This window comes from Anas platyrhynchos, chromosome 2 (genome assembly GCF_047663525.1).
Source record: "Anas platyrhynchos isolate ZD024472 breed Pekin duck chromosome 2, IASCAAS_PekinDuck_T2T, whole genome shotgun sequence".
Classification (NCBI taxonomy): Eukaryota; Metazoa; Chordata; class Aves; order Anseriformes; family Anatidae; genus Anas; species Anas platyrhynchos.
The window spans coordinates 158,201,407-158,226,055 of NC_092588.1; the positions used below are offsets into that span (position 1 = coordinate 158,201,407).

The 24,649-nt window shown below is 46.5% G+C and overlaps 1 protein-coding gene across 2 annotated transcripts in view; it reads left to right on the top strand.

The window, feature by feature from the left end:
* Window positions 1-24,649, top strand: part of PTH1R (parathyroid hormone 1 receptor) — a 119,422-nt gene that overhangs the window by 31,086 nt on the left and 63,687 nt on the right. Inside the window, exon 1 of one of the 2 annotated variants that reach the window (XM_021274978.4) lies at window positions 22,907-23,018. The exons of the other annotated variant lie outside the window; for it this stretch is intronic. The gene's annotated coding sequence lies outside the window, so the exon portion shown is untranslated. Of the gene's footprint in view, window positions 1-22,906; window positions 23,019-24,649 lie in introns of those variants that run through there. 2 annotated transcript variants of the gene reach the window in all.

Genomic DNA, 24,649 nt, shown 5'->3' on the forward strand with positions numbered 1-24,649 from the left:
GTAAAGGAACAAGGGAACATGGGTTTATTTTCAGCTGAGAATTTCTGGAATGAAAATTGCATGGATTCTGGGTTTCTCCAGCATATTTTTATAGCATTATTGTGTATATATATAAACCCACATGCATAGGCTTTGCAGTCCTCAGATCACTTTTTTTTCACTGCAAAAAGGCTGAACAAGTTGTTGGTTAGCAAGGACACCCATTAGTGGGAGGCATGCCCATGCATGCATTTTCTTGAGGGCAGTTTATGACCAGATGTCACCCTTGGCCATCATTATGTCCTCAAGTGGTTTGTCCTCCAGTTGACCAACCTCCTAAACTGGAAGGCGTCGGGATACACCAAGGAATGCCAGTGGTGTTTTGCTAAGAAAAACTTTTCCATCTGAGCTAACAACTTGAAGGCTATTTCTGGACTTGAGGACATTCTCCCCCGCAATATGGAAGGGTCCCCAAGAGGTGTAAATCAAGATCTAGTCAGCTGAGCCTTTCCCGGTAGTCAAAGTAGGCTCCTCCTGCGGGCCTCATGCTTTGGATGGGCTGAATCATCCTCCAGAGCCCGTTCCTTGCCACTGGTGGTGGCTGGGGCTGCCACGAAGCTCTGTTCCCAGTTTAGGTGCTGTGGTAGGTGAAGTTAGATGAGAGGCGTCTGAACTGTGGCAATTGTATTTTTAGCATGAAACATAAACCCAGCATCTCGAAGGCTTGTCATTAAAATTACATGCAAGCCAAAAGACCCAAATCACACAGGACTATGTCACCCACCAGTAAATCTTTCCCCAGTTCCCCAAGGCACTGGATCTACACTTCTCCCTTCCTGGGTTATCTGCTGCACGGCGTGGTGCCAGATTGCCCCCCATCTCCACAGCATCCACACACCACCAGTCTTCTGCCATTTCAGATTGTTCTGGAACCCTAACATGATGCCTCAGTTAAAAGTAGTGCTCCCCACACAGGGACATGCTCATTATCATGGTGCATGCCAATGAGATGTGCTGAGGCCATCAGGAGCACTGATCTCATGGCCAGGACCCTCTCCTGGGGCGTTAGTGGAGTGTCCTCCACTCAGGTACTGGGTAGAGATCCTGAGCAAATGTTCACCAGGTGCCTCCTGTTTCTCTGGAAACCCGAAATGCTTCCTCTCCCGCGTGAGGCGTGAAAGCCTTTCCGTTTTGATTTCATCCCTTCTCCATCTGCTTTACTGAGTTTGACCCCGTTTATGACTAACGACATTTGGCTTCTGTCTAAGGCTGTCAACCATGTTGATAGAAGAGGTTTCCAGTTGCAGGCCTTTGAGAGCCCAGCTTTAGAGATGGCAGAGGCCACATTCCCCGTTCTGTCTTTCTGAGGCCTTTTTTCCTTCTTTCTGCCTGCCGATTAGGACACATTACCCACAGGGGAGAGCAGCTTTGGGATTTGGGAGACCATGACCGCAGTGTTGAGCATCCCATAGCATGAACTGTGGGACATGGTTGGTCGTGCTGTACAGCTCTCACAAGAAGAACAAAGGGAGCACTCATCTGAACCCAGCTGGGGTCTTTTTACCCCAGTTCCTGTCTGCAAAGTGGCAAAAGCAAACATTTCAGAAAAGGATGAAGAAATACCAGTGTAAATATATATAGCATAATATCCATCCTTCTCCTCCGCCCAGATTTATTTTCTAGTATCCAATGCCTGAATGATGAGGTGTGTCTCCGTTGCACACACAAAAAAAGAGTCTTTTTAAAATTTAGTCCTCTAAAGAAATAAGATTTATTTGATAACGTGTCTTCTTCTGTGTATCCATAATTCTCAAGTAGCTTTGAATCTTTTGGAAATCTTTAAAGAAACTTGAGTTTTGGTTGAGGTTTTGAAGCCAGCTAGTGCCTGCAAACGCAGCGAAAATCAGACATCACTTAGAGGAAAGAAAATGAACCAGCTGGGGATGTAGAAGTAAAGCTGAAACTTGTGTTCAGTCCTATTAGCCAGCAGAGCATCCAGCGTCCCTGAGATGCCAAGCATTTGAAAACTAGCATTCACTATGCCCAGCATTTATTTGATGACCTGCTAGCACGGGCTATTTCTGGATACGAAAGCCAGAAGGCTTTCCTGTATAACTCAAGACAAAATTTCACTCTGTTATTCCATCACAAAGCTCATTTCTCACAGTCGAGCTGGGGCGTCTCTTTTTCCAGGGGGTTTCAATCTGCATTTTCAGATAGAGAATCCTCTTCATCTTATGCTAAATTTATGGCAGAGACACATTTATATACATCAGCAAAAAGTCACAGGTTTGGGTGTGCACCAAAATGCCCAGTGCTCCTCTGAGTATTTCTAACTCAGGAAACAGTAATTTGATATTTGCATGTGCTGATAGCCATATCTGTCTAGATATTAGTGGATACAAATCATGTATTGTGATGGTGAGAGCACTGGTATTCTGAATGAGCCTTTCAGTAAGAGATCCTACCCCAGCTGACGTCAGTGGGGCAGCTCAATTTACATCGGTTGAAATTCTGGGTCCATTTGCGACATCTCGGTTGGTTCACTGGGGCTGCCAACAATGGGAGAATTTGAGTCCTACAGCTGCAGGAGGCATTGAAAAAAATAGCGTGAAGGATGCAGAGAAATGCTGCACTGGTTTTCCCAGCTTTGGGATGAGAAGCAACAAAGAGAATGTTTATGGATGGTGTTGTGCTTTTATGTGAGCCCAGGACTTGCTGGAGTTTGGGTACCTCAAATATCAGCCCTGGAAATGCAATAAATAAATATTTTTTTTATTTTTTTTATTTTTTTTTTTCCCAATGTGTGGCAAACGGTCCTCTTGCAAGTGTGCCTGAGATGGCTAAATTAGGGATTGGCTTGTTCTGGACCCTGTGTATGAACAATGGTTTGAGGACCACCTCCACATCTTGGGTGGACTGGTGGTGAAGTAGAAGGACCCTTCCCCTGATGCTGGAATCAGCTTGGGGCGACCAGATGACTGTCAAGATGTGTCTTATATGTGTCTAGAGATAGATGTGATGAACCCAAGCTGAGCAACGACCATGAAGGTTCAGCAGGACCATGGGACCCTAGCTTTGGTGGCAATGCTGACAAGTCTTTGGCAAACTTGTTTCCATTTGCCAAAAAACACTGAAAGAAGGTGAAGGCTGAAATCACAGAAGGTTTCATATGGCCACAGCAGAGTAGGTTTTCTACTCTGTAAGGTCATTCCAGACAAAGGCTGATGGGATCACCTACTGATTTCTGAGGAGGGAAACTTTGAAAGCAGTTGCATGCACAGCATTTAGTCAGTAAACCAAAGATGTATAGAAAAAGGTCTTAGGCTAGTGATGACAGGTTTGATGCATCATGTTTCTAAAAAAAGAGCAACAGCCTTTTCCAGTGCATCACTGAACCTAGAGTTACAGGCAACATCTTTAAAGAAATGTCCCAAAATCCTGATCAACAGTATTCCCTGACAGCAGAGATGAAGGATTTCCAGAGCCAGAAAAATAATCATTTTGCTTCTAATAACCAAGTTTTCCTTCCCTCATCTTATCACCAGTAATGCCCATCCATCTGCTGGTTACAAACACAGACTGAACCTATTGCCTTCAAGTTTTCCTTCATGGTTTTGTTTTCCATTTGCCTACAGTCACGACCCCAGAGCCCTGCATTAATCTCAGCCTCCTGCTCTGTTTCACAGCTCTCCAGCACCATCCCAGTTCCAATGACATTCTTTCCCCTCTGCTTCTTGTTGACACACACGTTTTGCCTTCAAATCGGGGTGAGAACAGGCACTGTTTGTCATAATCCCTCCACCAACCTCACCCCTCAGAGGACCTGTTTTTGAACAGACTAAAACTCATTAGCTGTTTTACAGACTTTTTAATGCACGCCGATGGCTCATTCGTTTCTGAATCCAAAGTGAACTCCTGGAAAAGTTTTCAACTGTAGGGAAATGGTGTAGTTTAATACAGTGAGATATTTTTAGGGTGTTGTGTTTTTTTTTTTTCTCATAAATAATGATAATCTGCCTTTGTATGTGCTGACAAGATCATGGGGAGCAGACAGTGTAGCAGGGAAGGTTGGCTGTGATGGAGAGATCAGCAAGTCATTTCTCTGGGACAGACGACAGGGGGCCAGGTAGAGGGCTGGTCACCATTTACGGGACAGCCTGCTGACTGGCAAAGTAGATTTTGTGCTGGGCAAGCAGCAGCAGAACAAAATCACAGATCCAGCCAGGTGATCTGCTATTCCCCACCGCAGAGCTCTGGCAGGAGAGAGTACTGGAGGGAAAATGTTGAAACATTTGTTAAGGAGGCTATGGCTTATCTGGAACATCTGTTGCTGTGTAAGCCGTGTCTGCTCAGTTTATAAACTTCAACAGCAGCGGTTAACAAGAAAAAGAAAAAAGAAAGAAGAAAAAAGAAAAAAAGAAAAAAGAAAAAAAATAAAGAAAAATTAAAAAAGGAAAAAAGAAAAAAGAAAAAAAAAAAAAAGAAAAAAAAAGAAAAACAAAGAAAAAAAAAGAAAACAAAAAAAAAAAAGAAAAAAAAGAAAAAGAAAAAAAAAAAGAAAAAAGGGCTGGGATTTGTATTTTAAACAGCTATTCTGAGACAGACACATGGAGAGGATGCAGAGGTGCAGGAGGAAGGAGAGCAGTTCACCCACCTCTCTTTCGGTGACAGGGGTGGGAACCACTCCCTCTGAGCTCATATCCCAGGCTCCCTTTACAGCCACTGAGGAAAAACAGGCACTTTTAAGGCATGATTCATGTGCCCTGTTTATGTGTCTACTTTAGGAGGAGATAAATCATGCCTGGTACTCCAGGCAACACAACGACGGTGCTAGTAAACCAAACACTGCCAGTGCCCGGACACCAAAGGGGACCTTGCCTTAGCATTAAACTCAGAAGAGGGGGGGGCCCATCCCAGCAGCCTATCGGGCACTGTACTTATCCTACTGCTACCCCATGCCCAGGAATGGTTTGAGAAGACATGAGCCACAGGTAATCCAGGGACTGGGTAGACCTTTCCTGGGGTGATCCCCAGGAATAACTCATTCACTAGCGCAGATAGCGGCTATTTTGGGCACATCTCCTCTGGCTCTGCAGAGAGCCCAAGGTGACTAGTTCCAGGAGAGACATCTGCATTTAGTCAGCCGAATCCTTGTTAAATGTTATTTTAAAAGGCTGCTGGCAATTTATGCTTGTCTGATTTTTTTTTTTTCCCCAAGGCACAGTAACAACCGGGAAGGCAAGTAGAGGAAAATAAGAGGGATGCAGACGGTGCCCCCAAAAGTTTGGCTTATTGATCCTAGAACATTAACGGACTAATTGTTGTTGATAACAGGACAAACAAGTGTAATGAGCAGGAATATCTTTATGGGACTGCTCCATAACAGGTGATATGCCTGGGACAGACAAGGATCAGACAAAAAAAAAAAAAAAAAAAACAACAAAGTTTTTCTGTACCCAATTTGCTCTGATTTCAGGAATAGCTTCTGTTGTCTTAATGCACAGCAGAAGCTGTAGGTCTTTCCCTGCATCTGCACAGGGAGCAAAGGCTTCAGCCCATGCTCTGAATTCAGAGGGGAACTGGGGGGACTGTGGAAGGGATTGAATCTCGATGGGATCCCCCCCAGCCTCCTCACATGCAGACACGCACAGCCTCATGCACACACAGACATGCACCAGCACAGACATACACAGAGACATCAGAAGAGGATCTGTGCACAGATTTTCAGCCCAAGAACTGGGGAAAGCATCCTTACAAAGTAAAACAGGGAAAATCAGAAGTGGAGAAAGCAATTCACAGACAGCACAAGTCCCTGGACTGAGAGGAGATGGGAGAAAGGCTGAACTGATCAGTGCTGTTTCTGCCCTCCCATGGTTTGTATTAATTCTGGCACAACAAAAGTAACTTTCTGCCTCTGAAAGCCCAAAAGGAGAAGCCTCACCATGCCCCAGCAGGTCCTGCAATGGCTCAGCAAGCTTCCCTAACCTCTACCTGGGCCTTCTCCCTGCCATGGAGCTCCCCACACCGCTCCTGAATTCACCTGGCCCAAGGCAGGCAGGATGAGGGATTTTTGTGAGAGAGATTTTTTGGGGAGCTCCAGATGACCCTAGGTATGGCAGGTCCCCATAGTTATTATTGCTACCTTGCAAAACAAGAGTAGTCGGGGAGAGAAGGGGAATCCAGCTCCAATCGAGCTGACGGGACAGTGAGCTAAACCTGGAGCACTTCTATAATTTTCTGCTCAGGAAATCGTTGTCCCTCTCCTCCACTAACAGTTTAGACCAGAAGAGATTTATATAACTTTTGTTGATTTTTTTTTTTTCCCTCAGTATTTTTGTTTTATTGTGGCTGGAGCTGGAAACTAAACCCGCTTTGAACTTCTTGCTTGATTTCTGATGGAATCCAGGAAATCACTGCGCACGTTTCTGTTAAGCACCAGCAGAGAGAGACGTGCATGAAATGCTTTTAAACATCTCTGGTGCTGAGAAAGGGAGTGCTAGGGATGCTTTGCTGTTCTGCTTTCGGGACAGTCTGAGTATTTGTGAGCATCTAGACTGATGCAGAAGAATTTCAGATTTAATCTTGGTTTTGGGGGCAGGGTTGAGCCACCCATCATCCTGTGCCACTTGAGCACTGACCTACCACTATGAAAAAAAAAAGTGCACCAGTCTTTTCTTTAAGGCTGGGATGTCCAAGTCCAGCACTGTGGTTCCAGCAATGATGGTGCTCCTCCAGCCTTTTTCCTTCCCATTGAAACACCACTCTGTCCCCATTTGAGAAGCTCTGCCAGGTGGGAGAGGAGAGGGGAAAGCAATCTGCCTCTTCACTAATTGATTTCTTCTTCACACTCAGCACTGCCGTGCTGTTGATCAAAAGCCCATCCTTGGTCACTGTGATTAAAGGGATTTGCAGATCTCAAGAGACTGCAAAGTCCCAGTGAAACACAAAATTAACAGAAAAAGAAACTGGCATCCAACAGGTGGTTGGAATAATCATTTGCTAGAATTTCACATCAGAGAATCCTGTAGCACATCTTCATCCTAAGCACTAATTAAAACTTCAGACACCGTGCTGAGGCGGCAAGATGCATTGTAGCAGCTGGTCAGAATGTTTCTCTCAGCATTTTTTTTCCCAGTGGAAAATGTCTTCTTAATGAAATGGGAATGTTTACTGATAAGTTTTTTAATAGATTTTTTTTTCTGAAAAAGCATAAAATTTTTCTTCTCCTTCCCCTTCTATGAGAGAAATTTTAAACATTGAAAAAAATATGAATTATTCAGGGCAAACGGGTTTGTCCAATATATTGGCACGTACACATTTATTTTTCATAATGAAAACCTACAAGAGTACAAAGAAACAGCAATATTCCTCATGGTGCCAATTGCTGTTGTTGCAAAACCGATTGTTCTTTAGCTAGTTCTTCCTCTTCCCTTGCAGCTCCACCAGCATGGGAAAAGAAAAGAGGACCCAGGAGTTTTGCCAATAATTCCTGTGTGTGTTAAAAGCATTTTACCTAGACCCAAACCAGTGGTTTCCTACACTCTGGCCTTGCAGCTCCTAGGAATGACATAGTAGTTTGGCATCCTTTTGGCTTGGGAATCTGTTTCTCAAGTTGCCATCCTCAAGTGCTCGGAATTGCTGCTGAATGTGAAAAGACACGCCAACGTTAATATTGTTGCTGACATTTTTGTGTAGGAAAGAAACAGGACGCAAAGAGCATGAGCAACACTCAGCACAGGATTCATGCTGGCACTCCAGTGTAGGAATCTTTCTGTATTATAACAGATAATAGAAATCTAGCTAATTTTGTCAGTGTACTAGGCACTATCTAGGTTCACCTAAAACAGTGATTTAAAATAGAATTGATCAGTCATGGCTGTGAGTGTGTGTTTCTCCTCTTTGGCTGCAAAGGCAGTACAGAGCTTGAATGTAGATTTCTGAGCTGTAGATGCTCCAAGTTACACGGTGTGAATCCTTGTAATGTCCTCGAAAAACGTGTAGGTCAGAATATCTGCCTTTCTTTTCATGTTGCGTCCTACAACGTGTATCCTACCCTTGTTACAGCAGCTTCGATTTCTTCATTCTGCTTCTTTTAAAGGTGCTCCTCCAGCCCGGCCGTAATAAATGGGAAGTGGTGACTGAGACGAGGGATTGCTAGGAAATGGTATTCCTGTGTTTTGCCAAACGAGGCTTTCACCAGACTTTCCACCGGTATCTATTCCTTTCATGGTGGTTTTGTTCTGGCTACTTGATCTGAAAGCTCTGCTGACAGGCAGCAGTGCTGAGCACTCCAGCCATGGCTCGGGTGAGGAGGAACAGAGCTTTGCTCAGATCCAGACTGCTGTCTGACTTCTTTCCCAAGCCTTTACAGCCTTCCTGGAAACCTTACTAAGCCTACTTGCACTGCTCTGTCCAACCTACGTCTACGGTGTGATTTACACCATTGCTTCCTCCCTACGAGGATTTGGCTTCTGGGGATCCATCGTGTTTGCCCCACTGGGGCTTGAGCAGCAGGGTATATTGTTTCTTCTCCTAATTTACCTTACCCCACTTCTTGTGCCTTTCATGGAAATCTTCCTGAGCCTCTTTTTTCCTCTGTTTATGGTCAGTCTGAAGCAGCTCTGTCCCCTGAAATCAGTCACATATGGGTCAAATGAGCATTGACTCATGGAGCAAAGGCATCACGGAGGCTGCAGCCAGGGCTGAGAAGAGACACACCTAGGAGGAAAAGGTGACCGGAGACATCTGCCTTGTGTCTCAGAGCAAAAAGGGATTTGCTGGGCAAATCCAAAGGGGAGATGAAATAAAACATCGAGAAACCTTGAGAGGTTTCCCAGAGTAAGGAACTCGCTGTTACGGAGAGGTGAGGAAACCAAGGGCTGCAGTCAGACCCTGGGGATTGGGCATTTGAAGGGACAGCAAATACATCCACGGCCACAAGTGCAAAAAGTGAGCAGGAGAGGAAGGAAATTAGTGCTGGGAGGGATCTGTAACCTCAGCCTGCAAGCTTCTAATGATGAACTACCCCAGAACTGCCTGCTCGGGGTAGCTCTCAGCTTCCCCAAAGCCCCTGCAGGTGGCTTCCAGTCTTAGCTGCTCTGTGGCCATTCCTGCACCCTTGGCAGGGCTCCTTGGCCTTGCTGCACCACAAGGGTCAGTAAAGTGTCCATCACCCCCAGCCTGCTCTTCTAGAGCAGCCTTCAGCGAGGCATCTGACAAACTGCAACAAAAAAAAAAAAAAAAAAGAGCTTTTTGGCCCAGGACAAGGAGAGGAGAGGCTCGCTCTCTTCCCAAGAGGGCCGCGAGCCAGACAGCTGTCTGACTGTCACAAATCATTACAGCCAAATAAACAGCTCCGCGTTCCAGTCCAATAAAGAAGGGTGCACGCAAGCCCAGGCATTACTTAGCCCCTGATTTAGGATGCCGTTCAACAAAAATAGGCCTGATGGCTCCAGGCCTGCCTCTGCTGCCTTCGCCCAGCTCGCCAGGGGAGGTGGGAGCACGGCGATGTCCTGCTGGAGGGCCAACGTGTTGGAGCTGCAGCAGGGCTGGAGATGAGCACAGGAAAACCCAGGAGGACAAGTCCTGTAGAAATTGTAATAATAATTATCCTTTTTTTTTTCTTGTATGATTTATTTAATTCTTTTTTCTGCCGACCTGCCAGCCTGTCTGCAGGTCCCACCAGGAGGGCAGGCTGAGTCACCGCATCCTTGCCCACACTAGCCCAGAGTAAGCAAAAGCTGCGGCTCACACCAAGGCGAAAGAAAGCAGAGAGGCAGGGGCAGAAACAGCCTCCTTAGAAGGAAATAGCCCGCCTGTAGGAATCAGGAGCCTGAGCCACACTGACAGGGCAAGAAGAGCCTGCACCAGCCAGCTCCGCAAAGGTTTTTACCTGCACACGCAGCAGGTTGGGATGTTTTTTATTTGCCCCAGGCATTTTGCAAAGGGAAGAGATCTTGGCACAAGCCCAGAGCTCTCTTCTGCAGAGCACATATACTGCGGACACAGGCAGGTAGATGTCCCAAGGTTGGCTCCATTTTGGCAAAATGTGGACATTTTGAGCTGAAGCTGCAAAGGGGATGATTGTCACACAATGCTTGGGGTTGTATGGCCACTCATGGGCTTGATTTTCCATCTATGATGTACAAAGAGCCATAGGAGGCACCAAAACCATTTCTATCCCATCTGCTTAAACTAGGACCTCAACTTGGGCTCACAAGAACTTGCTGAACCAGCAGAGTCATAGGCAAGAAAAACATGGTTTTCCTGGGAGCTCAGTACTGTGAGTACTCTGCGGCTGCTCTCCAGGAACAGCAGCTTGCTGGTGCCACCTCTGGCACAGCAGCTAAGGGACTCGAAGGGCTCTGATTGCCTGAGCAGCTGTGTTTTGCTGCCTGGACACATCTCACTGACTCACAGCAGGCAGGAGCAGCCCAGCTCTGTCTTCTTCAGTAGGTGATAGTCCACGTGGAAAGGCACCAGCATAGTCTAACAGGTCGGTTTAATATCCAGAAAGTCCTGGGCAAGCACCTAGGCTCCCAGATAAATGGAGAAAAAAATCCTTCAGCAAAAATAGTGAAGTCACTTCTGTATAAACTTGAATATGGGCTGGGGTGGTTTATCTGTTCCTATAGGGCCTTTCTCCCAGCATCCCAGGACTAAGACCCAGAATGGGTACAAGCTCCCAGGACCTCCTTGAGTCTTAAGAAAATCTGTGCTCCCGTAGCCGTAGATCTGTTTCCAGCTCTGTTTTCAAGTTCCTTGTATTTCATAGACATGCTGGGATGAGTTTTTTGAGCTTTATTAGCAGGAGATTTTCTGTGTTGTTTGTATATTTTTTCTTTGTCACCTTTGCTCCCAAGGATGCTAAGAGGAGATATTGTCATGTACTGTAATACTTGTGTCATCTGGGTAAAACTCTGGCATACATAGTGATTTCAGTATGACATCTCCCTTTCCATTACAACAGGTGGTCTTTGTGACATGTCTTAGGCAGAAAATGACATGTGGACCTGACAATTATCATAAAATCTTCCAGATTCACTAGAATATTATGTTTGAAGTGTGCAGGAATTCCATAATTTACCTAAAAACATAAAAGAAAGCAGTGCCAGAGATGGGGTATACAATGGGGTACCCCTGCTATATAAGTGGGAAAAAGATGGGAAGCTCACCCAGCAGAGCAAGGAACAGAAACCACATTTCTGGCGATCTAATGGGGGCTGACCCCCAAATGATGGGTTTAATCTACCCACTGCATATCTGCTCAGGTGCACGCAGGAGCAGCGAGGACGGGAAAGGGCTGGTGCACTGCGATGGTGCAGGGGCTGACTCCCCCGAGAGCACAGCCTTGTCTCCACCAACCCCACCAGGAGCCTCCCCACCCCGTGTCCCGAGCTGTCCGCAAAGCCTATCCCGTGGACAATGAAGGGGATGATGCATGACTGCCGTGAAAGCTGGAAAGGCCTGAGAGTGCCTTTAATGCGAGCGAGGAGGGGAGCCAACTCCTTGTGTACTCGGCGTGGCTTTCCTGGCACCGGCTGAGGAATGCTGGCACGCCGGCTCCCCCGGAGCTATTAGCGGTGCCGCACACCCCAGGGCTGCACAAAATACGTGCACTGTGCCACCACGCCACACTCCTCCTCGCCATCCGCACCAGGGCAGGGCTCTGGGCTTCAGTGCAGGGCCGAGAGGGGTCCAGAAATTCAGGTCCTCCCCGAGCGTTGCCACACACCTCCTGTCCGCCTCCCTTTCCTGCTCTGAAGGTTTGTTTGTGCTTGCCTACGTGCAACCGAGGAGAAGTTCAAATTGGGTAGCATGGAAGCAATGGGATGGAGTGCAGCCTGTCCCAGAGGGCTGCCCACCCCAAAAACCCCACAGCAATTCACGTGCTCCTTCCTGCCAGGAGCCTGTAGCTTGTGCAGACTCTCCCCAAAGCCATTTAGTTGCTGGACCTGGATCCGTGACACTAATTAGACTACCAGCTGTCACCGGGGTACCTGCAGGTTTGGATGTCACTCTGACTCTGAGCCTGAGTCTTGCTGTAATGAGTGAGCAGGTCTCCGTGCTCCAAGGATATTTTCAGGAGAGACCAAACCAGCCTGGTCCAGACTTTAACATTTTCCTGCTTTCGATCCCACGAGTTCTGATTTCAGCCCTGGAGCATCAGTGACTCTGAGAACCAGTCTCTGTAAGTGATACATAAACTGAAAAAGTCCTTGGATCATGGCTCTGTCTAACATTAAATGGGCAGTGTGGTCCCTCATATGGATAATAACCCTAACCCTAACCCTAACCCTAACTCTAGTTATAGGTAACCTTACACAGGTTACCATCGGGTACGTGGAGGTGCACCCCAGCGAGCAGCCCTGTGGCTGTGCTGTGAGCTACCTGAGCCACCGCCGAGGTTTCTCTGCTTTCGGCTGCGGCTGCTGGCACACGCAGAGCAGAGGAGGAGATGGCATCCAGCCCATACCTGCCCGGCCCGCAGCCTTGGCACAGCTCACACAGGGCAGAAATATTTCGTCTCCCTGCGGTAGCATCGCACCGGCAGACGTGACCTGAGCGAATCCCAAAGCCCAGCAGGCTGAGGGATATGGGGATGATAATTTGTAGCAGAAAGGTCTCAGGAGCATCCACCGAGCCTCTTTATTGGGCATCATAGATGGGAAAAATGATTTAGCTTACTGCTGACCTTTTCCTAGATGCGAGAAGAACGGAGGGCTGGACCAAGCCAGCTCAGCGTTGTCTCTCTGCTACGTCTGTGTGTGGCTCTGGCTGGGGAATTGCTGGGATTGGAGGCTGGACACATCTGGATGTTTGGCATCGAGAGAGCAAACTGCACACAAGGCTCTGGAAGGGAGCAGGTTACCCTGACCTGGGGGCTTTGGTGTCCCGGGTCACCAAGCCGCAGTAGGGATGCCGTGCCAAATCTTTGCCTCCCTCACAAAATTCATGGGCTGCATGGGCCATCGTGTGATCCTGTGCTTGATCACTGATCAGGGCTCAGCAGCCTGCTGTCAGATGAAGAGATGACACTTTGGAAAGAGAAAAATAAATTTAAAAAGAAACAGGCCAAAAAAAAAAAAAGGGCAAAAAAGGAATCAATCACAGCATGGCCTTGAGCAGCTGTACTGGCAATTCAGTCAAGCTTTCTAGCAAAAAGGCTGATGGTTTGCCAACGTGAGGGCTGCAGGAGCTGTTTCCTTGCTCCCATCACAAGCAGAGTCCAGCTCGCTGCTGTTCATTGTGGGGATCTCCTCCAAAATCTGCCATTTCCTCCCTCCCTGCCCCAGTGAGATGTACGTGCACTCAAAGTTAGAGGTGGCCAAAACAGATAAGGCAAGGAAAGGTGAAGTCTGTTGTGCCTGAGGGAAACTGAGGCAGAAAGGCCGTGTCCTGCACTCCCTTCTCAATGGCATTCCCTCCCAGGGATGCAGATGCATGCTGGAACTTGGATGCTTTGTATATACACAGGTATGTGCACACCTCTAATTCAGCACCGGCCCCGTAAGGCTGGGTCACCCTGCACTCCCTGTTCTGCCTCCAGGGCAATGCTCTGCCCCACGGGTGCTGAGCTGTGGTTTGGGATCTCAACCAGGTAGCTGCAAGCCCACGCTCGTGCCACTCGGTGCCAGGTGCTCTGCTCCCAGCTCCAGCTTCGCCTCTGCTCCCTGAGTTGCCCTTGGGGGCTGTCTGAGCTCAGAGCTACCTGCAGATCTCATCTCCCTTTTGGCTGGCAGTGCTGGGCCATTTGAGGTATAACATGCATGAAGAATGTTTCGTGACTGTAGGATAATTTAATAAGGGAGTTAGTGAGGGACTCAGTGCAGTCCCTTTATGTGGAGCTCTAGCCCATGCAGTCAGTGCACCCAGAGTACGATGCACTTATCTTCCAGCCTGGTGCTGCTCACCCCATCACTCTGCTTTTTCTGCCCAGAGCCCTCCTAGATGCACCTCAGCTCTGCCTTGGATTGCTCAGTGATCCGGGTGATGCTGCAGTTGCGCTTGCCAAAAATGATGCCACGCAAAAGCATCTCCAGCTGGGCCTGTCCATTCCTGGAGGCGAGCAGCAGCCTAGGGAATATTACTTCCTGAGAAATCCTCACGGGTGTCTGCAATAAGCATTCAATCTCATCAGCAGATTGAAACCTCAGATGCTGAAAAAGTAATTGCAGGTCCAAATCTGGGAGCCGGGATCCTGTACGTTAGAGCTGGAAAACTCAAAGCACGTGTAGGGTCATGCACCCTAGACCCAGAGTCTCAGCTCAGACTGCTTCCTAGCTGCTTTGCACGCATATGGTTGCACCAGGAAAGACAAGGTGAACTGAAGTAATGCTGAAGTGGCATCCCAATAGTGCTGCTCCCCACTTCTGGGAAGGGATGAAAGCCAGAGGCATCTGATGCACCACTGTCTGGCCTCTACCTCAAAGCCAAGCCTGGTGGCCAGCAGCATCTGGGCCCTGAAATGTCTGAGCCTGAGCAGTCTGTTTGATGAATGCATTCACAAAAGAGAGGGCTTTGGGTTATCAGGGCTGTCTTTCAAGCAGCACCTGACCTGACTGCTAAAATAACCCAACAGCATGGATCACGCATGCAGAAGAGGACGCTCTGGTTGACTTCTGATTTGGGACTCAGCAGCTGCTGTTGGCAGGATGGTCATGGACTGGCACTGTGGATGGGGTGCTGAGGGTGATAATGAGCTCCAAGCTCCCTCTGGTGCTTCACGGGCTACAGTCTGCCTCGGCTCCCCCTGGGACCTTTCCAAAGTCCCAGCATTTCCTGTGACAAGGACAAGGATATTTATTTGGGAAGTCTGAATTGCTTGTCCTGAAGAAACAAATCCTTTGCTATCAATTTCCTGCATGTGCACCACTGGGGATTCCTTTGGGTCATGCAGGTGTGCCTTTACCAAGGGAGAAGGAAAGGGGAGCAGCCCTGAGAGCAGATCACAGCAAAATATTTCAGTGCCTGAGCTGATCTTTCACTGGATCCAGTAATTAGGCACCACTGGAGAGCACGAATTGTTGCCCCAAAACTAGGGGGACAAGGAGCTATTCTGGCTCTGAGCCCCATTTCTCCCTTCAGGCCAGGAGAACCAGCTCCACTGCAAGAACCGTGCTCTCCTCCTTACCAAACACCCCAAAAGCATTCAGCATTATTTAGTCAACGGCGGCTTTAAGCACACAATTGGTCTTCAGGTGACAAATTCCCACTCTCCTTTTGATTTCTAATTCGGAACAGGTCTGACTCAGGCGCAAAGGAGCATATTGCAGCCTCCAGCTTTTGAAAGATTTTTGCAAGTCTTCCACACATGCACTCAGAAACTTTTCTTTGCCAGATAACACCTCCAGGGGACTCAGCCAGCCCTTGAGCTCTTGTCTGTTCTGCCCAGGTCTGGGTATTGTGATGTTCACATTGAAATCTAAGGCAGCTGCTTGCTCACCTCAGAGGAAAGCAATAAAGCCTCTGATCATAAAGAAAAGACATCGGTCCTTGTGGCTGTAGACTAAGAAAATAAAAAGATGTTGACAGTTTGTGCCCCCTGATGACATGGTGGGTCATGAGCACAGAGAAGTAAGGAGAAAACCGTTGGGCAAGTGGGAATATGCATGGGGAAAAAAAAAAAAAAAAAAAAGAGAAGGAATGGAGAGGCTCAGAGCCTGGAACAAGTGCTGGCTCTTCACTTTCCCTCTTTTTCAACCCCGAATGACAGCCTTGCTCAAACAAGAGGGGCAGCAGCTCTGCAGAAGGCTCTGGTCATCTGAAGGTCAGCCATCTGGAGGGTGCAGGACACCTAACTGGATGTGACAGCAAGCTGATGCTGAAGGGGTTTTCTCCCTGCCCTCCCCTTTTCCACCTCACCCGTAGTCATAGCTCCCCTCTTCTGCATTTCATGCCTGTAGTGTAATTGGTTTGGAGACCTGAATGCATAAAGCCCAGCTAGCCAGTCTCATTTCTTATCCTGCTTTGGGCAGTAGTTCAGAGTAGGTGAGGTCCTGAGGTCCCTTCCAACCTGAATCTGACAAGAAAATAGAAATAGAAAATAACCTACCCCTCAAATGGGGTTGAATGTAAAAAAAAAAAAAAAAGAAAAAAAAAGTGTTACATATACAATGTTTGATATTTCTTTGCAGAAAGCTGCATCTTGTCTAATTTTGATCATAACTACCTTTAAAGGCTGCCGATGCATGACATTGGCACACCTCTTATCAGTACTCATGGACCAAAGTTATCAGAGTGTTATCTGCTGTTATTACTACTTAAAAAGCAGGTGTTTATTCCTACACTGTTCTCTTAATTGCTCCTAAATGGCTTTCAATTAGACACTCTACTGGGAGTCTTTCATTCGTAAGCATTAATGCTATTGACCTGGAGCAATTAGTTGTGAAAAAAACTCAGAGCAATTATTTGTGAAATGGAGATAATCCGGTTTCTGTGCAGTTTGGAGAGCAAAGTGAAGGCTGCTGGCATCCTCCTCCCCAGCACACTCCCCCAAGGCATAGTGTGCTTTCTAACCCTCAGTGCCTTGGCTGCTGATACCAAAAATAAAAGAAAGAGGGGAAGAAAAAAAAAAAAAAGAAAAAAAAAAGTGTTCTTTTCCTAGAGATCTAATCTCGTGATTTAATATAGATGATTATCCTGCTCTTCTTATCAGTGATTTCCACCATGGGAGGATAACAAGAGAATATGTGTCAGAATGTGTTAAGACAGCTCTGTTTGCATCCTTGGCCCAGCTGACAACAACCATCTGTCTTGTGTGTCTGAGAACCTGAGTGAGGCACTGAGCTCCAGCTCCCTCACCCAGGGAGGGTATTCCTAGCAAGGTTTTAAAAAATCAGCATGCGACGCTTTGAGAATGAGGAGAGAAATCCAAAAGAAGGAATTGTTTTTGAGAGGTGTAAGGGGAGCTGGGCAGGCGAAGTAAAAGGAGTCCACCTGTGCTCTGAAAAACCTACAAAACGAAGTGTAATAAATAAATAAATAAAATGATCACTGTAGACAGCAAGGTATGACCCCGAAAGAAACCATCTGCTTCTGAAGGATGAGGAGAAAAGAGAGAAGCCAGCACTGCGGCTATGCCCACACACTGGGAAACGGGGGGATCTCATAGCACATTTAATTGTGTCATCCCCTAAAGATGCCAGCAATGCACTGTTGTGAGCCAAGGTAAATCCCAGCGCAATGTCAGAGTGACCTCCTCTGTCTTTCATAGCCCTCCTGACTTTTCAGCCAGCCAGGCACAGCCACGGGGCTCCATTATCAGCAAACAACAGGACCCAAATTGCAGGAGGGTCAGGCATCACAATCAGCTTCATGTTTGCTATGTGGGCACCCAGGAGGAATCCAGCACCCCCCTGGAAGCTCAGGGAGCCCAGACTTGCTTTCCTAGCTTGGGTCCAAGCCTAACAGCCCTTCTGCATAGAGGACAGGTCATTGTGTTGAGCTCTTAAGTTTGGCCACCCAGCCAAGGCATTCAGGCTGGGTTTTGTCTCACCTCATTCAAAATGATCTGCAGATGCCTTGTCCGGACCCACTGCAGCCAGAAGGGAGAGCTGACAGTTTTAGGGTGTGATTCATCTGAATGTTTTAGACATTAGCTTTAGGTTGGGATTTATCATTCCTGACTACAGTAATCCTGTTGCACAAGTGAGGAGTGTAATATGTGTTATTTATGACCCAAGAAAGTAACTCAAATCCGTACTGATCGCTACCGACCTCCCTACACCAGCTCCTTCTTCTAATTACCAGGAAGACCACCTCTCCTTGGATAGCACAGATAAGCACTTGTCATGGGTTTTCTCCTTCCTTGGAAGGAACTTTTCCATAGCTCAGCCTCCTGGGTTCCACCTCGTTTGCTCCAGGGATGTAAAGCAGGAAAGCAGGCAGTAATTTTGGTCAGACAGATGTTCTCCTAAAACTCCATGTCCTGGAAATGTACCATAAATATCAGTTCCCCCTGATGAATTGTATGTGCCGACCGTAAATCATGCGAACACTTAGTAAGAGGGGCATTTACATGGCAGGATAGCTAAGGAAGCATAGCCACACAGGCAATCATCTTCAAAGGATGATAAAAGGTCTCTTCTATTGCTGTCATGGCATCACCTCATCCCCCCAAAATCTTCTGCTATTCTTGTCAAATGTGGTGGACACCTTTGTTCAGATCAGTTAATGCCCTGTGGCATGAGTTATGATGAGTCTGCAAGTTGTGCTTTGTTCCAGCAGATTTTCTTCTTGCTCTGCTTGAGGGATGAGGCTTCCCCAAGGCAAAGTGGGAGTAAATGGGATTGGAAGGGCATCAATGAGACCAAATCAGACTGAACTACTCCCCAAGTCCTCTGCCCATCCCTGTGATGACAAATTGTGTGTGCCCGTGTAGCATGTGCAAATGCATTCATCATGGTGATGTATGGCATGGGCATGGTATGACATGGACAAGGGATTCCCACAGAGACAGCATCCTTTCTTAGCAGAAACTCAGGAAATTGTGCCCTCGCTTGGCCACGCCTTTGGTAGATATCAAAGATATTTAAATGTCGCGATGAGATGAGACATTCCCAGTTCTGCATAACATCTTTCCACGCTTACTTTTCTTCTTTCCATTTTTCTTTTTCCATTTTTCTTTCCATTTTCCATTTCTTCTTGCTGAGAGATGGACTGCTTTACACAAGGGCAAAGATGGATTTATGATTGAGGAAAGGAGCAAGTCCTTCTCCCAGCAGGGCATCGAGGCACTGAGAAATAGGAAGGTGAGCTCCTCAGGTGCATAGACACCTCCTAGCCATGGGAGACCTGGCTCTGAGGGTAGGATGAAGAGCAGGGATCCACCAGCCTGGTGGGGGCAGCTCGGGGAAGGGCAGAGAGAGAGCCCTGAGCACCACGGGGGGCTTTTGGTGTGTCCGTGGGTGCAGGGCAGGGTCCCTGAGCCCAGCTGGCTGGAGCAGAGTCCTGCTGCTGCCCTGGAGCAGGCGGTGGTTTGGGTGATGTGGTCAAGGGATTAAGGCAAAACCACTGACTTCATTTACCCTCTGGGAGACTGGGAAAAGCAGGTAGAGGGCAGAGCAGTTTGTGCACTAAGCTTTCCACGCTTCCACAGCTCCCAGCGTGCTGTTTCATCAGGATTCAACCAGCTCTTCCTTCCGCTCACAGCATCTCCCTTTCCCACATCCCCTCCTTGTCTGGGTCCCTCTTGGGTGCCCCCCTCCTTTACCCTTCTGGACTCAGGCCCTGTTGATTTAATTGTCCCAGCCCAGTCTTCATAACCTCAGTCCTCACCCACAGACATCTCCAGAGGTCAATTTTGGTCCTCTGGAGGTGGGATGGGATGAGGGGCACACACCTACATGGGGCACAGCAGAGTTTGGGGACAAGAAGAGGTCCCCGTGCCTGGTCCCAGCCCAGGCAGGGATATCAATGGGTCTCCTGCTAGGACCTGACCTTCCTCCCATCATCTTCCTCGCCACCCCAGTGTCCAAGCAAACCACAGCTCTGCTCCCGGAGCTTTTGCCATTAGCTGCTGGCAGTGGAGCGTGCCGCTGCTGCTTCTGCTACTGTATCTCCATCCCGGCCAACTGGCACTCCAGCTTTATTTATTTTTACATCTTTCCAGCATTAACCTGACAGGAAATAGGTTGCAAACCACATTTTTTTTTTCTAATGTTGGAAATAATGCCTATTCAGTTTAACTAAGTCCCTCAGGGCAGAGCAAGCCCCACTCCCTGCTCTCCCCTGGTGCGTTTTGTTGCTGGTTTTTTATGTCGTTTTTTTACTCAGGTGATGATAACGTGGGCAGTCAGAGAAGATGCATGGAGGCAGCAGTAAGTGAGGAAAGGGAATTAAACAGCCTGGGCAATGGGCAAATCCAGTGTTGCCCAAATTGTGGGAGAATAAGCACTGCTTATCTGTATTTGCTCTGTATATCCACGAGTATTTATCTGTATTTATCTTATTTTGCTTTGGGCCTGGCAGCAGATCCAGTAACAAAGACTGCACAAGGTACATTTTCCCCAAGACACGATATACAAATCCCTGTTCCTTCCATGCTTGGTTCATCTGGACCTCAGTAAATCAGCAGGGTCCGGTGGCCAGGAGATGAAGGGTTGCACAAATACTTGGAGAAGTGTAGGGAAAAACAGAAGGGACAACTAGATATCCAAACCTGATCACACAAGAACTGAGAGCATCCACCCCTTCTCACCTAAATCCCATTCATTAAAAAAAAAAAAAAAAAAAAAAAGGCAGAAACGAAAAATAGGTGTCAGGATCTCAGTTTTTGTCCCATCCTCATGCGATGCCTTGTGTTCCTGACTACCTTCATGCTGCCACATCTTCCTGCCTCTGATCCCACACCACCACGAGCTCCTTGCTGACCCACATTGCCTCACTCCATGCTGCAGGCTATGTCAAAGGCAGCTGAATCCCCACTGTGCTGCCCTCTGTCCTGCCCTGTTCCAGCATCCTTGGGACCTCTCTTTTGCCTCCAGATCACCAACATTGGTGCTTTCATTTTCACACCTACCTTTTCCCCTTCCTTCTCATGCCCCCCTGCCACCTGCACCCTCTTTCTGCTTCACACTGGCAATTACCTGGTGCTCTGCCATCCAGGAGGGTGATCACCAGCAATCCCTTGCATTGGGCCCATCCAGCGGCTGTGATGCTCTCAACCCTGACCAAGGAATCTGTTTGCCTTTAGCTATTTTTTGAGCCGCTGCCAGGGAAGTTTCACAAAAAGGATAGTGTTATTTCTGAAAATGAGTCCCATAAACAAGGATGAATATGACCTCCCCGTTGAGATTTGGGGTTTACTTTAGTGGCTGGGAGATCAGCCAATGAAATGGAAATACCAGAAAACATTATCATAATTACCCTATGGCCTCCTCTGGGGGCAAGGGAAAAAAAAAAAAAAAAAGAGGAAAAAAAAAAAAAAGAAAGAATGAAAACTGATTTGACAGGCTCTGGATAGCATTGTCATTTCACCCTTCCCTGCTTGGCCTGTCTCCTGCTCTGCATTTCTGCTTTCTCTGAACAAAGGGGAGAAAGAAACATTCCTAGATTGTTTCTCCACAAGGAAATTTTTCTGACAAAAAAATAAAAATAAAAACAGCACCGGGAAGCCAAAAGGTGAGAACCTTTGAGAAAAAGTAGCAGATGCAGTTTTCTTGCAAAATTGGGAAGGCCAGAGAGGACACCCCATCCCACCCAGCTGCACCCAGCCTGTAAAAGTTGGAGTGCAGAGCAAAGCTGTCCTCCTGCACCCACCCATGTACTGCCAGGCCTGTCTGTGTCTTTGAACTTGTATAATTGTGGTGCCAAGTAAGCTCAGTGCAGGAATTTATGCTGAAGCAAGTCAGGGAAGTCTCGTGGAAAGGGATTTGCTGTCAGATCTTTTGCAGTGATTACCTTCTGCAGGGGCACACTGACCTCGTCCTTCCAACAGTTGGATTTGGGAGCTGTACCTAGCTGTGACACTATTTCTGACTTCCCTTAGATGCTTCTCTTGCTCCCTGAGCTCAAGCAAGAAAATCTCTTCTCCTTGAAGCTGCAGACCTTGCCAGCTCTGCTCAGGTGGCCATTTACTACAGACTCCAGCTGCCCAAAGCTCTCCCTCTTCAGGGCAGTCATATTCTGTGCAAGATGCTCTGGGAGTAAAATCAAAGTTGTTCCCTGGTACTTGGCAATTTTCACCCTTTAGGGGCTCAAACCACCCCTAACAACTCAGCCTAAACCTCACCTATGGTTGCAATGGGGCGTATTGATTGGTCATCAAAAGTTTTAATTCTGTGGTGTAAGCAGGAACTTAGGTCTGGGGTTCTTTATGTGATGAATCAAGGTTTGGAAAGTGCTTAAAAGCAAGAATTAATAGTCTGTGAGAGAGAAGATGCAAGTCTGAGATGGGCACCTTGTCATAAAAAAAAAAAAGCTCAATAAATCAGGCAGGGATGTGAGCCCTCCTTTCCTTACTTATCTTTAGTGTTGGTCCAACCATTGACTTTGTTTTTTATCTAAGTGCTTGAGTTTCACCATTTTCTGATAGGAAAAGAAAAAAATAATAATAATTAAAAAAAAATGGATTTTCTTGATGGGACACAGTTTCAATTAAATTCTTAGGAAACACAAGCAAAGTTTCTCAAACCACAAACTTCTTAATATTTCAGGTATTTCATAAATAAAGATTTGTGGCTGCTCCTATTGCATCACCTGTATTAGAATCAAGGACTCAAAGACTTTGGGCAGCCATTCCAGGGACCCTGAGTTGTCAAAGTGTCCGTGTCCCCAGTTCCTGAAATGAATCCACATGTCTTATCAAGCCAATAAGATTAGTAGCAATTTGGAAATTCTTTCACCTCATGTGGAAATTTCTGGCAGTTACATGTTTTACAAAGATGGTTTTGATTTATTTATTTAATGTATTTTGCTTCTTTTTGTATTATGAAAGAAGTATGCTTCATCCTGAAGTCAAACCAAACTTAAGTAACAATCAAAATTGCCCTACAATAAAGGTTTTCTGAGAATCTCTAAAAGTGATTTTATTTGCATCTGGTGTCCAGTGTATGGAAGAAACTTTTGTGCAGATGGAACCAGTACATAAAAAAGGGCAATAATATAGCCTATGATCCTAACCACCAGGAAATGAGAGGATGCCACCAATCCACCTGGAAAAACTCTGGAATAGGAAGTGCTCTCTTTGCTTGAGACTCTAAAATAAAATAAAATAAAATAAAATAAAATAAAATAAAATAAAATAAAATAAAATAAAATAAAATAAAATAAAATAAAATAAAATAAAATAAAATAAAATAAAATAAAAAGATATATTTTCTGAGTCATGTCCCTTTATGGTTGTTTAAAAAAAAAAAAAAAAAGACACAGGTGATCTGACTTGTTTTAGGTGGTGGCTTGACAATGGAATGACTCTCAGGTGATCTCTGTAGCTAAATCTCCAAGGACTATAAGGGGAGCCCTGCATGAGCATCTTAAATAAATGCTGTTGTGGATGTCTAGACAGCTAACAAGGCAGGTTTTGTATTTACAAGGTATGGTACTTGTTCTTTTTGTCTGACTAATGGTTGTCTAGAGAATCAGAAGGTGAGAAGTACTGGGTTACAAATAGGTGGCCTCCAGGCTGATAGCAGACCTTCTTTGTAAAAGATGGGTAATTAAATCTGTATGGGTTGTGGCTACAGTATTTGCTTGGAAGGAACACTTCTGGCATCTTCTCTTAATTGACTGACTTTCCCTGGTCCTGAAGAGCAGGTACACAGAATAATCAAAGCAGATTATGCTGAGTGTGCCACGCTGGACCATGCCCTAAATGTATATCCATCTATCTGGATGCACAGCAGGGCATGGATGTTTCTCTCCCCTTGGAAAAATAGAGGGCCTATAGGAACGTAAAAATAGCCTTATTGAGTTGACCTTCTGTTCTGACAGAGTGTTCCCAGAGCTGTCAGCTTAGGATGTTTAGAGAAGGAGAGAGCTCTTATGGCTGTCACCTTCCAGCAGTCAGCAGTTCAAGACCTCCCTGCATCAAAATTTGCATGTAGGCTATGGTGTTTAACAGCCACTGAGGGATTTGTCCTTCATTAATTTGTCTAGTTCTGTTTTGAATCTATTCATATAATTTACATACATCATTCTTCTGTTTCTCTTATGCTGTGTTCTCTCCATCTTGTGCCTCTCTGTGCTCAAATTCTGCAAAATGTGACTAGCTGCCATCTTTTCCATTTTCTGCACCACTCAGTATTTTAGACGCCTCTCATGCACGTATATTTAGTCCTGTCTTTCTCCCAACCCTAGGAATTCAAATCTACTCCAAGGCTGTGGCCACTTTGCCAGCAGTGGTTCCCACCTGTTCAAAGCTCCTGCAGCCTGTACCTCAGCACCTCTGAAAGCAAAGCCACTCATTTCTCTGTCTAGGAATATTCACATTCAAAGAAGTTGGTACGCACATCTGCTAACGATTTCAGAGAGGCCATCCCATGGTATATTTGGATCAGGTATCAAGGTTGTTTGTCAAAGAGGAAGCTTTGCCAAGCCTGATCCAAATATGTCTCATTTCACCAGTACACCTGTGTTCAGCAGGGCTGATGTATGGAAATGTCCCAGCAAGAGGGTGGACAAGGGCTGGAGATTAAGCATGGTGAAGCACGAGAAAGTACATGTGGCTCTGAGCCTGTCATCCCATCTTGTCCCAGCTGCAGTCAGAGCAGTTTTGCTTCTTAGGTGTTTAACATGAGTTAAACAGCAAAAGAATGGCATTTCAGATTTTTTTTTTAAATATAATAGTTTAGTTGGAAGAGATCATCTAGTCCAACTTCCTGACGTCTTCAGGGCTAACTAAATGTGAAAGTATATTATTGAGGGCAGTATCCAAATACCTCTTGAACACTGGCAGTCATGGGGCATCAACTGCCCCACTAGGAAGCCTGTGTCTGACCACCCTCACGATAAAGAATTTTTAGGCATTTTTAGGCATTTTGCACCATTGTTGATCACCCAGTGCCCCAGCAGCAGCCTCATTCACTACCACGCTTTGAGCTCTGCAGTCACCCAGTTCTTCACTCAGCATGGTGTGAACCTCTTTCATATCACAATTTGCCCAGAAGGATGCTATAAGAAATATAACTTTCCACATCTCTTAAGGCAGGCTTCTCCCCTTCAAGCC